Source organism: Podarcis filfolensis, assembly GCF_964270895.1.
Source record: "Podarcis filfolensis genome assembly, chromosome: 1".
Classification (NCBI taxonomy): domain Eukaryota; kingdom Metazoa; phylum Chordata; class Lepidosauria; order Squamata; family Lacertidae; genus Podarcis; species Podarcis filfolensis.
This window is the reverse complement of record NC_139604.1, coordinates 107461065-107474417: the sequence shown is the minus strand read 5'-3', so window position 1 is coordinate 107474417 and position 13353 is coordinate 107461065.

Here is a 13353-nt window from a genome sequence, read left to right as displayed (position 1 = left end):
CACACCGCCAGCCTTTCCCACTTAGGAATACAACAGCCTTGTGGAAAGACGGAAGGGTTTCATGTCAAGGTGTTTTTTGTGTGTGGTTTTTGTGTGTGGTAAGGATCAAAAAAAGTAGTTAAACAAACGTGCGGCTATAATATCTTCCTTTCTGCTGCATGTTTTATGTGCTTCTTTCACGTAGTTATTTTCACACGGCTGTCTATTGTAGGAAATGACAAACGAGGATCTAATAGTCCATTAGGAAGGCACAACACGGTGCTTTTGCTTTTCAGAGGATTGAGAAATTAGAACGAGCAGTTTCACTTTCTGTTCCCATTCAGTTCCTCTAACTCACATGCAAGCATTGTATTTGTGGTTGTCAAATAATAGTAAACCAGATAGTCATTAACTATTTCAGAACTGGGACCCACATTTAACCTAAATATGCATTTGAGGACCCATTTCTTTCTTTTTTTGCCATCTATTTGTGTGGCAGTGGCGCTTTTGTTGCAAGCCACCTTAGGTTAGACTGTGTTTATATTTTATTTTATATTTTAAACATATAGGAAAATTCTATTCCTATCTACTCGAAAGTAATTCCCATTGAGTTTAATGAAACTTATTCATAGGTAAAATATCTGTTTGCAACCCTGATATTCCAGGGTTTGTTTGTTTGTAAGGACACCCAAGGCAGATACCAAGAACAAATATCAAAAATCTTAAAAATCAATCTTAAAACTGAAACTTTAAAAACAATGAAATGCAATAAAAATAATAATTCACAAAACTAAAACAGAGAATAAAAAGAATTAAACCAGAAGAGCAAAGAGGAGCACTGTGCCAGCTAACCCTTCTGTCTCATCCCAATAGTTCTCCAAAACAAAAACAGGTTTATGCAACCTGCAAATAGTTTTTCTTTTTCTTTTTTTCTTTTTTTGCCTATCAATTTTGTTAAATAAAAATACAGACAGCTCCAAGAGGCAAATGAGAGAACAAAATGAACATGTATCCTACAGGGAAGAGTTCAAGAGATCAGCTGTAATGGCCAAAAAAGGTGTTTTCCTACATACCTGTCTGCTTGTAACAGGGATGGGGAACCTGCAGCCCACCAGATGTTGCTGGACTACTGCTCCCATCATCCCTTACCCTTGGCCATGTTGACTGGGCCTCCTGGGAGCTGGAGTCCAACAATATGTGGAGGGTCACAGGTTCCTCTTTACTGGCCTAAACTCTGAAGATGGCGGACCCAAGAGTAGGAGCTAGACTTTTAGTTTTAGATGGGCAGCATCATTTGGGAGAAAGCGGTCCTTAAAATATTTTAAATTACTATGATCCAAAGAGCTATTTGAAGCACGGCCAAAGACTTGGGTATGTCCTGTGGTGGTGGTGTTTTTTTACCCCCCCCCCCTTTGTTGTCCCTCATGTCATCTCTGTGGTGGTTGCTATTGTAACTGAATTGTACAGGTTTGTATTTTAGGTGATATAAGGTGAATGTTGTGTAGGGGGGATATTTATAATATAAAGTAGGGTGAGTGCAAAGGAGGGCAGGAGATTTGATGAAACATTGTCTTATATTGGTGGGGTGTGACAGAATAGGGGTGCTTGTGTGTCAGCTGAAGACAGTTGGGATTTTGGAGAGGGAAAGGAAAGGGTGGTTGGTGTGGGAGCTGAGAAGTAGGATAGGATAGGAGAGATCGGAATAGAAGTATAAGCACATGTTATAAAATACCAAATATCCAGACACTGTTAAAGTACCTGCTACATTCAGCTTTCACTGTAGTAATAAAGTTTTGTTTGTTCACACCACATCTCATGTTTGACTAAGCTCTGAGGTTGTGAGAAAGCCAGTAATATTAGTGTTTATATGGTGGAATCAAAATACCAGTTGTCGAGAGATTGCTTAAGGTATTGGACCCCCAGAGCTGGGAACTCTATAAGGCACATATAGGGACCCAGTAGGGCTTGAGAAACTCTTTACCAGATAAAAGGGATTGGTGATTAGAATTAAAGTTCCCTCTTGCTCCTGAGAGGTGGGCATAGGTAGAGGAGGGCACGACAATATCACAAACTTATTTTGAAAGGTCTCCTCAATTTCAAAAGGTCTTCACTCTGGGGCATGGAGGGCGGCAACTATTTGAGGGACCCCAGCTCTGTTAGCTGCATGTGATTGGTTTTTGCAGTTCTTTGGATCCCAGCCAACGGCTGAGCCAAAAAGGCACCAAGCAGTGTCCTTACAGAAACGCCCCTCTCCTTGCACACACACTTCCTACATTTCTTTATTTCATTATTTGTGGATGCCGCTATATAGCATGAAGTTCTCTAGACAGCTTAAAACAATTAAGTAAAAAAAGCAAAACACCAAATAAAACAGAAATAATACCAAACAGACAGGACTCACTGTTTGTTTGTTTGCAAAATTTATATACATCACCCTTCATTATCAATTTTCAGGGCTACAATAAGAAGCAATAAGTAAAAATCATAAATACCACATGGGGGGACGAAGAAAACCTATCAGTAAAAGCTAGGTATTAAGTTAAGCAATGCTTGGCTAAATAATAGTGCAATTATAACAGAAGACAGTTCTACTGAATTGTGTGGGGCTTACTCCCAGGTAAATGAGGTCACTTCATTTACCTGGAAGTAAGTCCCATTTAAGGATGGATAAATCAGTGTCTCTCGATTTCTTTTTTTCCCATCTTAAATTTGATTCTCCACATTTCCACATTGGTTTGTGATTTAAAAAGAAGTCCTCATGAAAATTCACCAGCATTTTAATGTAAATTTCTCTTAATATACATATAATTGTATGCAATTTTGCTTAATATGTACATTTTTGCAAAGCAATATTCCCTTATATTTTTCAGGGGGTTTTTTGTAAATTGTTTTCACTAATATATGCATTTACCCTAGTATATGTCTGTTTGTACACATTACTTGGCTGGAGAACTGCATTGCAAAATTCAGAAAACCAATAATTTTAAAAGAGGACAATGCTTCAGCTCTTGTACTGTTTAGAAAATGGAAATTGGGTAGGTTCACTTTTAAATTTCTACCCCATCCCTAGCGCTACTGAATTCAATACGACTTACTGCCAAGCAGATATGGCAAAGACTACATGCAGCCTAAGCCTTATCAGACACTGAAACGCAACTAAGGTTGGTGCCTGCTATACTTCAGGATGCTTAGTAGGTTTTTAGAATTCATATAGTAGTAAAGTATACTATAGACTAATTCTTTTTTTATTAAAAAAAGCAATTTTTTCTTGTGTGAGAAAACTTACAGCCTAGTGAACAAGTTGTCCTTCTAAATAGCAGCAGCCTCTTAAAAATAGCTGGGAACAAAACATATGCTCACATGATCTTCCTTCAAAGAGGTCAAGCAGGAGTCTTGCTGAAACAAAACAGAAACTTGCCACAAATACACACTGAAGAATCCCACTGGTTTTCCACTGGTATGGTACGGCCAGTGCACCTCCGGCCTGAAGACCTATCCATTACTGCTTACACCAGCATCACTATGATGTTTATGCAAATGCCTCCATACCCACTTTTGGCCACACCCACTGCTGGCATTTAGCACCTGGAGGATGTTCTGAATGCAACCCTCTATCCAAAAAAAGGTTAACAGTCCCTGTCTTAGGGAGACATTTTGCACCTCTCCAAAGCACTCCTTTGCCTTAAATTTTTAGCACAACCATAGTGTCCTGCAGGGTGCAGCTGGAGATGTTTTGTGCAGTATGAAGAATTGTGAAGTGGAAACTAAGCTTTGACGCTGATATGGAGTTCTTATTGAAGAACTAAGCGGTTTCTTTTTTAAAAAAAATACATAGGAGAATATAAGAAAAAGAAAAAGAAAATACATATGAATTTTAATATTTTCAGTCCTATAGTAATTGTATATCTGAGTCTTCCTTGCCCCTCCATTTCTTGCAAAATAGCTCCACTTTTCCTTCATCACTGTGGTTTTCTTTCTCATTTTTCCTTCCTCCCACTTGCAGTTTCATTCTCCTTCCCTCCCCCCTCATCTTTCCTTTTCTTTGAAAAAGTTCCAAGGCAAAGAACATTTGTGGACCAGGGAGGGTGCACCATTAACTATTCAGTGCAGGGTCAAGGCAGCTTGGAATGAACTCTGGCATGGTCAAATGTTTGTGATCACCCTAGACCAGGCATAGGCAAACTCAGCCCTCCAGATGTTTTGGGACTACTCTTATTTTTGAGAACACTGCATATTAATATTTATGAATAAGTGTCTCCAGTGTAGCAACACGTTTCTAAAGTGTTGTTATGGGGTCCGCACATGCAAAGGCAGGAAAGTAGTCCTTCCTTCATTCTATAGCAGGCATGGCCAAACTTGGCCCTCCAGCTGTTTTGGGGCTACAATTCCCATCATCCCCAACCACTGGTCCTGTTAGCTAGGGATGATGAGAGTTGTAGTCCCAAAACATCTGAAGGGGCAAGTTTGCCTATGCCTGCCCTAGACTTCCATGAAGTGAATTTCCACATGCACCTACCACCTAGGAACAATTTAAACACGTGTGTTTGCTATTTGATGACTGCCACAACCAAATGGCGACTTGTGTATGCAAAAGAGCCATCACAGAACAAAGTCCAGGGCTTAGACCTCTTGTATCATCACAGTCAATTCACAAAATGCAGATGCAAGTCATCAAGTGTTGTGTACTCAAAGTGGCACTAACTCAAGCAATGCACCGACAGGTGTCAATCAGTTCTTAGGCACACTCACTTCTCTGCAAAATACATAATGAAACGTCCTTTTATCAGACTCAGGTCTGCACCTGGGATAAAGAACAAAAGAAGAACCCAGTTCTGTACCTAAGGCTTACAGTCAAAAATTGGCTGTAACTTTATGACAAATTGGCTGTCTCTTGTGGACAGACCCTGTATTTTTCTGCAATCTGCATACACTGCCTAGATGTTAGTGACAAGCATTTACCATGTAGATAAATGGAAACACATCTTCCAGTCCCTCTTTCCTGAATCTTAAGACAGAACTGAGAACCTTCTCTTTTGTTTACAGCGTCAAGGTATCTCATGCTACTCAATAAATAAGAGTTACAGTGTGCAGAACTGATAGATCGCTTTGCCCACTGTTGATGTGCAGTTGCCGCCAAGAAGCGTATCAGACACACAGCCTCCCTAAATGACACTTCAAAGCAGCTCTAAGCCTTCCCACAGGTGGAGCTTCTGAAAACTCCATAGTGACTTTATTGGTGATTTATCCATATAACAGATGCCTGCCAAAAAGAGAGGATGCAGAAGGGATTTTTGCAAGCTGAAAATGGTGAATAGGAAGGGGCACAATCTACAAACAAGAATTCAGGTGCTAGAGAAAAAGGCTCCCTCATAAAACTTCAATGAAGTCAGGGTGGTCTGCTTTACTTGCTTGTTATATTTGGATCTATCCCAGCGGTCATGCCGTCCAAAAGACCGGCACATTTTTATTTATTTATTTTTGCAACATGAAGTGGGCAGTGAACAGATGTGGAAAATAAAAGGGTATAATGGAGAATAAACATTTGACACCATTCTCTGGGACTTGTAACCACCTTTATTGATAATATACAAAAGTGGGTAACAGGTTTTCCTCTCTTTTTTTTAAGAACACTGCATATTAATATTTATGAATAAGTGTCTCCAGCGTAGCAACACGTTTCTAAAGTGTTGTTATGGCGTCCACACACGGAAAGGCAGGAAAGTAGTCCTTCCTTCATTCTATAGCAGGCATGGCCAAACTTGGCCCTCCAGGTGTTTTTGGGACTACAGTTCCCATCATCCCTGACCACTGGTCCTGTTAGCTAGGGATGATGGGAGTTGTAGTCCCAAAACAGCTGGAGGGCCAAGTTTGGCCATGCCTGTTCTATAGGATAAGCTGGAATTGGGAAGCACAGCTCTGCACACAGCTGCCCCATAGGGTTATAATACTTCTCTAGCAGAAGTATTCCCTAGCAGAGATACAATATTTCCAGCCCATTGGATCTCCTCACACCATGAAGAGCTATACATAGAACTTCCTGTTCAGTCTCAGTTTTTGCCTGGGCAATGATACTCCTTACTCTTTAGTGGTTCTCTACCATGACTGACCCTTGATTCTCAACTCCCTTTTGTCAGTTGTCCACGGTTCAGCTCTGACGAGGAGTGGGCTTAAATGCCCATTTGTGTGGGAACAAAAGATGGAAACAAATTTAAAAATAAAGCGAGGGGTTTGGGGTTAAAAATAATATTTTGAGCTGCAGATCTCTGCGTGTTCACATGAAGGGGGAATTTATTGGGATTCAGAACCCAATTCTCAGACTGATCTCTTGACCGCAAAGTTACCACTTCTCACTGCATCCTTTGTGCTGCACTATCCTCAATACACCATATGTGCACATGTGTCAGGAAATCAAGTGCTGTGTCTCTTAACCACCCAGCATTTGGAAGCCACTGCCATTCTGCAGAAGGCAGAAATTGCTGCCAGCTTGTAAACACAGAGATGGAAGAAGAGTTTGGAGTCATCAGTACCAGAAGCCTGGGGAAAATACTGCAGGAGAAGTCTTGCACTTTTAATGGATAAAAGCAGGGAAGCAAGGGAAAGAAACACTTCTGTTTTCATGACACTTTTTTTTTTGCATGTGGCAGTTTTCATTAGCCTCTTTGACTGTTATCAGTGCTGCTATGCACAAAGCCAGCTTCAAGAATACATGGAAAAATCAGCCCTGCTTTTACACAGAAAAACGGTACTCTTACAGGGCCATGCAAATTTATTTTCCACAAAGGAAGGAAGGTTTCCATCTACTGATCTCAGGGAGCAGTGGAAATTATAAACTGGTGCCTGAGGGCAGCTCTGTGGTATGGGTGGGGCCAAATAAAACAAAATCTCATATAGATAAGACAGAAACGCTGTTGGTTGGGGAGCCCTGCTGATCTAGCCAGAAGTTTTGCCACCAGCTGGGCACAGGGCTGCTCTTCCTTTGAAGAATCAGGTACGCAGATGCTTAGGATTGCTTTTATCATCTTAGGCTGGTTCACAATATGCGATCTATCTAGAATTAGCAGACTTGGCTTAGACTCAGTCACACACTAACACTGGTTGCATCCAGACTAAAGTAGTGTAACTCTCCCTACTTAGTACTACAACGAAAGACAGTTTGGAAGTTTCAGGAGGTAGAATACTCCGCTGCCAGAATGCTTGTGGGGACCAGATGGTTTGCTCATGTTTCACAACTTTTGAACCAATTTGCACTGGCTATTGTATTTGTTTCCAGACTTAGTTTAAAGTGCTGGTGCTAAATTTTAAAGCCCCACATGGCTTGGAACTGGCTCAGTGGGGGGAGGACTGACCACCCCCATATAAGCCTGCTCAGGCCCTAAAATCAGCCTCAGATGCCCTGTTCTCTAGGCCAATCAAGTTGGTAGGTACTAAGGACAGGGCCTTTTCAGTGGTGGCTGACCTTTGTGTATTCCCTCCCTGGAGATCTCTGCTTACTCTCTTTTCATGTGACCTTTAAACAAACCCTAAAGCTCCTTCCTCCAGGCTTTGGGTTTATCTTATTCCTAGCTTCCTATCTGTAATTTTATCTGATGCTGTAATTTATGCTATTGTTGTATCTTGTGACAGCTTGCCCTAAAAGGTGGATAGAAAAGATCAGTAAGAAGGAGATGGCAGAGAAAGGGGGTTACATGGCTTTGATGGACTCACAGCATTTTTGACACAGATTTTCCGAAGTTGAGCAGAAGCTTGGTATTCATAGTGCTGATTGGGCTACCTGTTGTATCAGTCATGAAGCAACTGCCCCACCCCCAGCCTTCTCAGAGCAGGGCTTTTCAAGGAACTCATTGGCTAGCCCTTGAACCATTCACAAAGCCATATCATCAGCCTCAGAGCAGACTTCGGAGTGTTTTTAGAAAGTGAGGAAAGTTACAAAAAGTGCTGTAGTCAGCTCATCTGAAGAAGGAAACAACCTTTGTTCAACCAAAAAAAAATTTAGAAATATCAATAGTATTGTAATTTAAACGTACACTATATAATAGATTTACATTCTGGAGACTGAAGTTGGGGGGACGGGACTTTTCTTTACTAGTAACAGTGAGAAAGCATTACATACACACTCTAGGTTCCTCCCCATTACGTCCCCTCCCCATTACGTCCCCCAAACGGAACAATACGTGTGGGCTTTTGTTCTTAACTTCCACTTCTCCTGTAAAGCAGAGAGCATTAAGGAACAGTCTGTTTTCTGTTCAGAGGAGAGAACCTTCTATCAAACTTTAATGACACACACCCCTCAACATCAACCACATTTCTTTGACTCTCTGCCTTGAATAGGATTTCAGTTTTAATGAACCAATTTTTGACATATTAGCCGTGAAAAGCCTTCTCCCACATTCTGAATCTTTCCGTCAATGACCAAAACCTGGGTATCACTAAGTAGATACATTTGAAATGAAATAATGAGTCAGCCCTTCAAAATCACGACTCTGAAGACATAATTCATTGGGGGTGTTTTACTTACCTACCTCTTAGAAGTGTTGCCATCATGTTTTCAACCTTTTCTTCACAGAGCTGAAAGGAACAAAATTGCTTTCTCTCCCCCACCCCCTTAGTTAAAATAGCTTTTAAATGAAAACCTGAAATTCCCAGGATTCCCCTCCCACATTATTTTCTCCTCCTTGGAAATTCATATATCTACATATGGGAAATCCTTACCATACTGCTTAACAGTTGGGTGGTCACTATAAGACTGAAGAAGCCTATGTTTACTTTTCAGTGGATAAGTTGGGGATAAAAATATATAGATGCGCACAGTTTTCACATCATCTTATTCCTGCTTTTGACTGCGAAAGTACAAGTAAACTTTATGGGACTTAGCCCTAAGAATAATTGAAGGGGGAAAAGACTGTGCCAAATGAAAAGTGTTAGGGTGGGACTGCACACGGCTGTGGCAAATAAATGTGGCCAAACCCATTTCCCCCCAAGATAATGCCAGTAAAGGAGTTGACATTTGTATGTAGGTGTTGGGGGGAAATAAGTGGGTGGGAGCATATGCTTAACCCTCCTCATTCACTGTTCTCTCTTGTAAGCCTTGTGCCTCTCTTGTAAGTCCCCCCACCCACCTTCTGTCTTAATGGGAGTTCTGGAACAGGGTGACAAAAGGGGCCTTGGCAAGCGGAAATCGGATGCAGAGTGAATCACTTTCAACTGCACCAGTTACCTCTTCCCTGCGTTGAAAATGAAACTGCCAATATCATAATGCCAGTTCACAAAGCTATGGTGCAACATGCAGTTCTGGTTGCCTCATTTCAAGAAGGATATTGCAGAGCTGGAAACAGTTCTGAATAGGGCAATCAAAATAATCAAGGGGATGGAGCTAGTCCTCTAGGACCCATGTACCTACAGGACCACCTCTCCTGGTATGCCCTGCGGAGGACCTTAAGGTCCATAAATGACAACACTTTGGAGGTCTAGGGCCAGGGCCTTTTCAGTACTGGCCCTGACTTGGTGGAACACTCTGTCACAAGAGACTAGGGCCCTGCGGGACTTGACATCTTTCCGCAGGGCCTGCAAGACAGAGCTGTTCTGCCTGGCCTTTGTTTTGGACTCAGTCTGACCCTTATGTTTCCCTCCCCTTACGGTTTTGACCTATGGGCTACTTTTAAAATGAAGTTGCATTTTAAATTGCATTTTGACCTGTATTTTAAATTGCTTTATTTTATTTTATTTTTCTATTAAGTTTTTATTGTAATTTTATTGGTGTTAGCCACGCTGAGCCCGGCTTTGGTCGGGGAGGGCGGGGTATAAATAAAATTTATCATCATCATCATCATTATTATTATTATGAGGAAAGGTCACAGCATATGGGACATTTTAGTTGAGAAAAAAGACAAGTCATGACATGACATTCAGAAAACGATACACAACATGGAAAAAATGGATACAGAAAAGTTTTTCTCCCTCTCTCATGACACTGGAACTCATGACCATCCAAGGAAGCTGGATGTTGGAAGATTCAGGACAAACGAATTAAAGAATTTCTTGACACAGCACATTGTTAAACTATGGAATTTGCTCCCACAGGAGGCAGTGATGGCCACCAAATTAGATGGCTTCAAAAGAGGTTAAAACAAATTTGTGGAGGATAAGGTTATCAACAGCTACAACCTGTGATAGCTATGCTCTGCCTCCACAATCAGAGGCAGTAATCCTTCTGGATACCTTATGGTGCTGGAGGAGACTCTTGAGAGTCCCATGGACTGCAAGAAGATCTAACGTATCCATTCTGAAGGAAATCAGCCCTGAGTGCTCACTGGAAGGACAGATCCTGAAGCTGAGGCTCCAATACTTTGGCCACCTCATGAGAAGAGAAGACTCCCTGGAAAAGACCCTGATGTTGGGAAAGATGGAGGGCACAAGGAGAAGGGGACGACAGAGGACGAGATGGTTGGACAGTGTTCTCGAAGCTCCAAACATGAGCCTGACCAAACTGTGGGAGGCAGTGGAAGACAGGACTGCCTGGCGTGCTCTGGTCCATGGGGTTACGAAGAGTCGGACACGACTAAATGACTAAACAACAACAACAACAATCCTTCTGGATACCTTCTGAATACCGAAGGAGGGGAGAGAGCTCTTGGGCTGAAACCCTTCTTGCAGGTTTCCCATGGGCATCTGGTTGGCGACTGTGAGACCAGGATGCTGGGCTAGATGGGCCATTGGCCTGACCCAGCTGGCTCTTCTCGTGTTCTTAATAGCATTGCAAGACAAATTCAGGATTGGGAAGTTGGGAACCCCATGTATGGCTCAAATAATAGCATGTCATTCTGTCCTCACAGACCCCTAGCTGAACTTTGTATTTGTCTTGAACTAGAAACCAACCATTTCCACAGCTGAAAATGAAATGGCAGAAGGAAGGAATGAGATACTACTACAAGTCACAGATCTTTTGAGGTGGGAGCTTCAGATGGTGTCCTGGGTTGCATTTGGTCCAGTCCCATTACAAAATGGCTCCCTCTAGTATTCTGAAAGTTGGCCTTTTTGTTTCTAAAACATCATCCGTTGAATCACTGATAGAGCATGAACGCTGCCAAACGTCTTTGTGAAATGGAAAGCAAGGTGTTCCAGATTATTTGTTATATCTAGGTTTTCTAATGATAATGCTCAAGTCACAGAACAAGGGTAGCTGGGTTATTTATTGTCCATACTTACCTTTTTCTTTTCTTTTGTTTCTTTCTTTCTTTTTTTTTTTTTTTTGCCTTCCCACCCACTTTTGTCAAGTTAGCACTTTTAGTATCTTCTTTCCAGAAGCTAATACCCAAGGTGAATTTAGAAGTGGCAGGTCCAAATTGTGATCGGATCATCTCCGTTGTGGCAGCCGAAACTGATCTTATCTGGATGGTGACCTTACCCACTTCAGAGAGCAGAACTCATTACAATAATAAGGAATAACAGAGACAGAGAAAGAGCAATCACAGCAGAGCCTGGAAAGAATTCACTTTACCATCATTTCGGAAGATTAGTTCTAAGCCTCTCTCCTGTAAACGTCATTTTTCACTCCAGCAGGAGGTCCAGTTCAGAAATTATTCTGGCCGACTCACAGGCTGTATCTCTTTACCCCTGATTTGCAATCCATTTCCACCTCCTCCCAGCGCACTCAATTGCATTTGTTTAATAGCTACACACACACACAAAACTTTGCATGGCATAAACGATGCTATTTGATAATGCAACATTTTGTTTGGGATATAATAGGAAGGATTATCAATATACCTGCATCTGTATGTGAGACGGCACCTGAAAACCAACCCATGGGGGTCTTGATTATGGAAATGGTGTGTGTGCATGTTTGTGCGTGAGTGCGACTGGCATTGAATGATGCATATGCCTGCAATAATGTAAATGCACATGTGAAAATACTGCAGGGGTGTATTGGTTCATTTGTAATCGGAACTGACCACTGGCTCAAGCTACTGCTGGGCACACCACTTCACGTGTATATTTCCCATTAGGCTCACAATCATTGGACCCATTAGGCTCACAATCATTGGGCTGCATTCATCTACTGTTTCCTGACACTACAAGGATTCCTGCTTGCATAGTGGGGCTTCCCCCCTCCCCCCCTCAACACACATTGTCCCCAAATCTAATCCAGAGGGTTGTAGAAACCCCTAGAACAATTTATTGGGTGCACAGGGGGAGATATGGAGGGAAAGGTGAAAGGAGAGAGCACAAGGAGAAATCACTAGAAGACAAATATCTGTCAGGGGGCTTTTAGCCCAGAGCTGCTCTGCTTTCTGGAAAGAACATGGCTATTTAGTTTGTGAATGACTGAGGTACCACCAGAGGAGATAAAGATGACAGTGCTCCTTTAGTAGCATTCCTGGTGGGGCAGGACAGGCCAAGTATAGCATACAGTGGTACTTCAGGTTAAGTACTTAATTCGTTCCAGAGGTCCGTTCTGAACCTGAAACTGTTCTTAACCTGAAGCACCACTTTAGCTAATGGGGCCTCCTCCTGCTGCTGCTGCCGCGCCGCCGGAGCATGATTTCTGTTCTCATCCTGAAGCAAAGTTCTTAACCTGAAGCACTATTTCTGGGTTAGCGGAGTCTGTAACCTGAAGCGTATGTAACCTGAGGTACCACTGTACATAGTTTCAAAACTCTTAATAGACACCACCCAGTTTACCTCTGACCCCACTAACTTGGGGCTCTGGCCCAGCTCAGCCCACTGCTACAGTCATGCAGCCCCTGACCAATTACCTCAGAGGGAACGTGGCTCTCATCCTTGGTGCGTGCTCTGATTGGGCACCCAATTGAAGGCTCTCATCTTGGTCCTTAATGGCTGGCATTTGGCTTTTAATGGTCTCCAAATTTGCCACCCAGCGCAGCCATTTTACTTTCCTTGGTGTGGCATCACCCTCTGTATTTCTCACTGCTTTTAAAGGTGTCACTTTATCCTGGCTATAACTGTACTGACAATCAGGTCCCCCTCCCCCCTTATACGTAAGTCTTGCTGCTACACAGAACCTTATGGACACAGAAAGAAATTGGACACCTGCATACTCCACACTCCATACAAGTAACATATGTCTGGTACATATGTGCCTGTCATAATCCCTTACTTGTGCTTACAATGGACTTTTGATCATGTGCTCATGACATCACAGTAGGAGGCTGTGAATTCAAGCCATTTAACTTGACCCTGTTTTGGCGCAGCATCTCTGAGTTTGGGAGACACAGTACATCCTAGAAAGAGATCTGCTGCTCTCAACACTGGCTCACAAGAGTTTCCCAGGGTGTAGATTTAGTATGTGTTTTCACCTGTAATGTTCAATATGCTTAAGAGCTCCTAGGTTCAGGGGATGCAGGGCCTATATTAGCA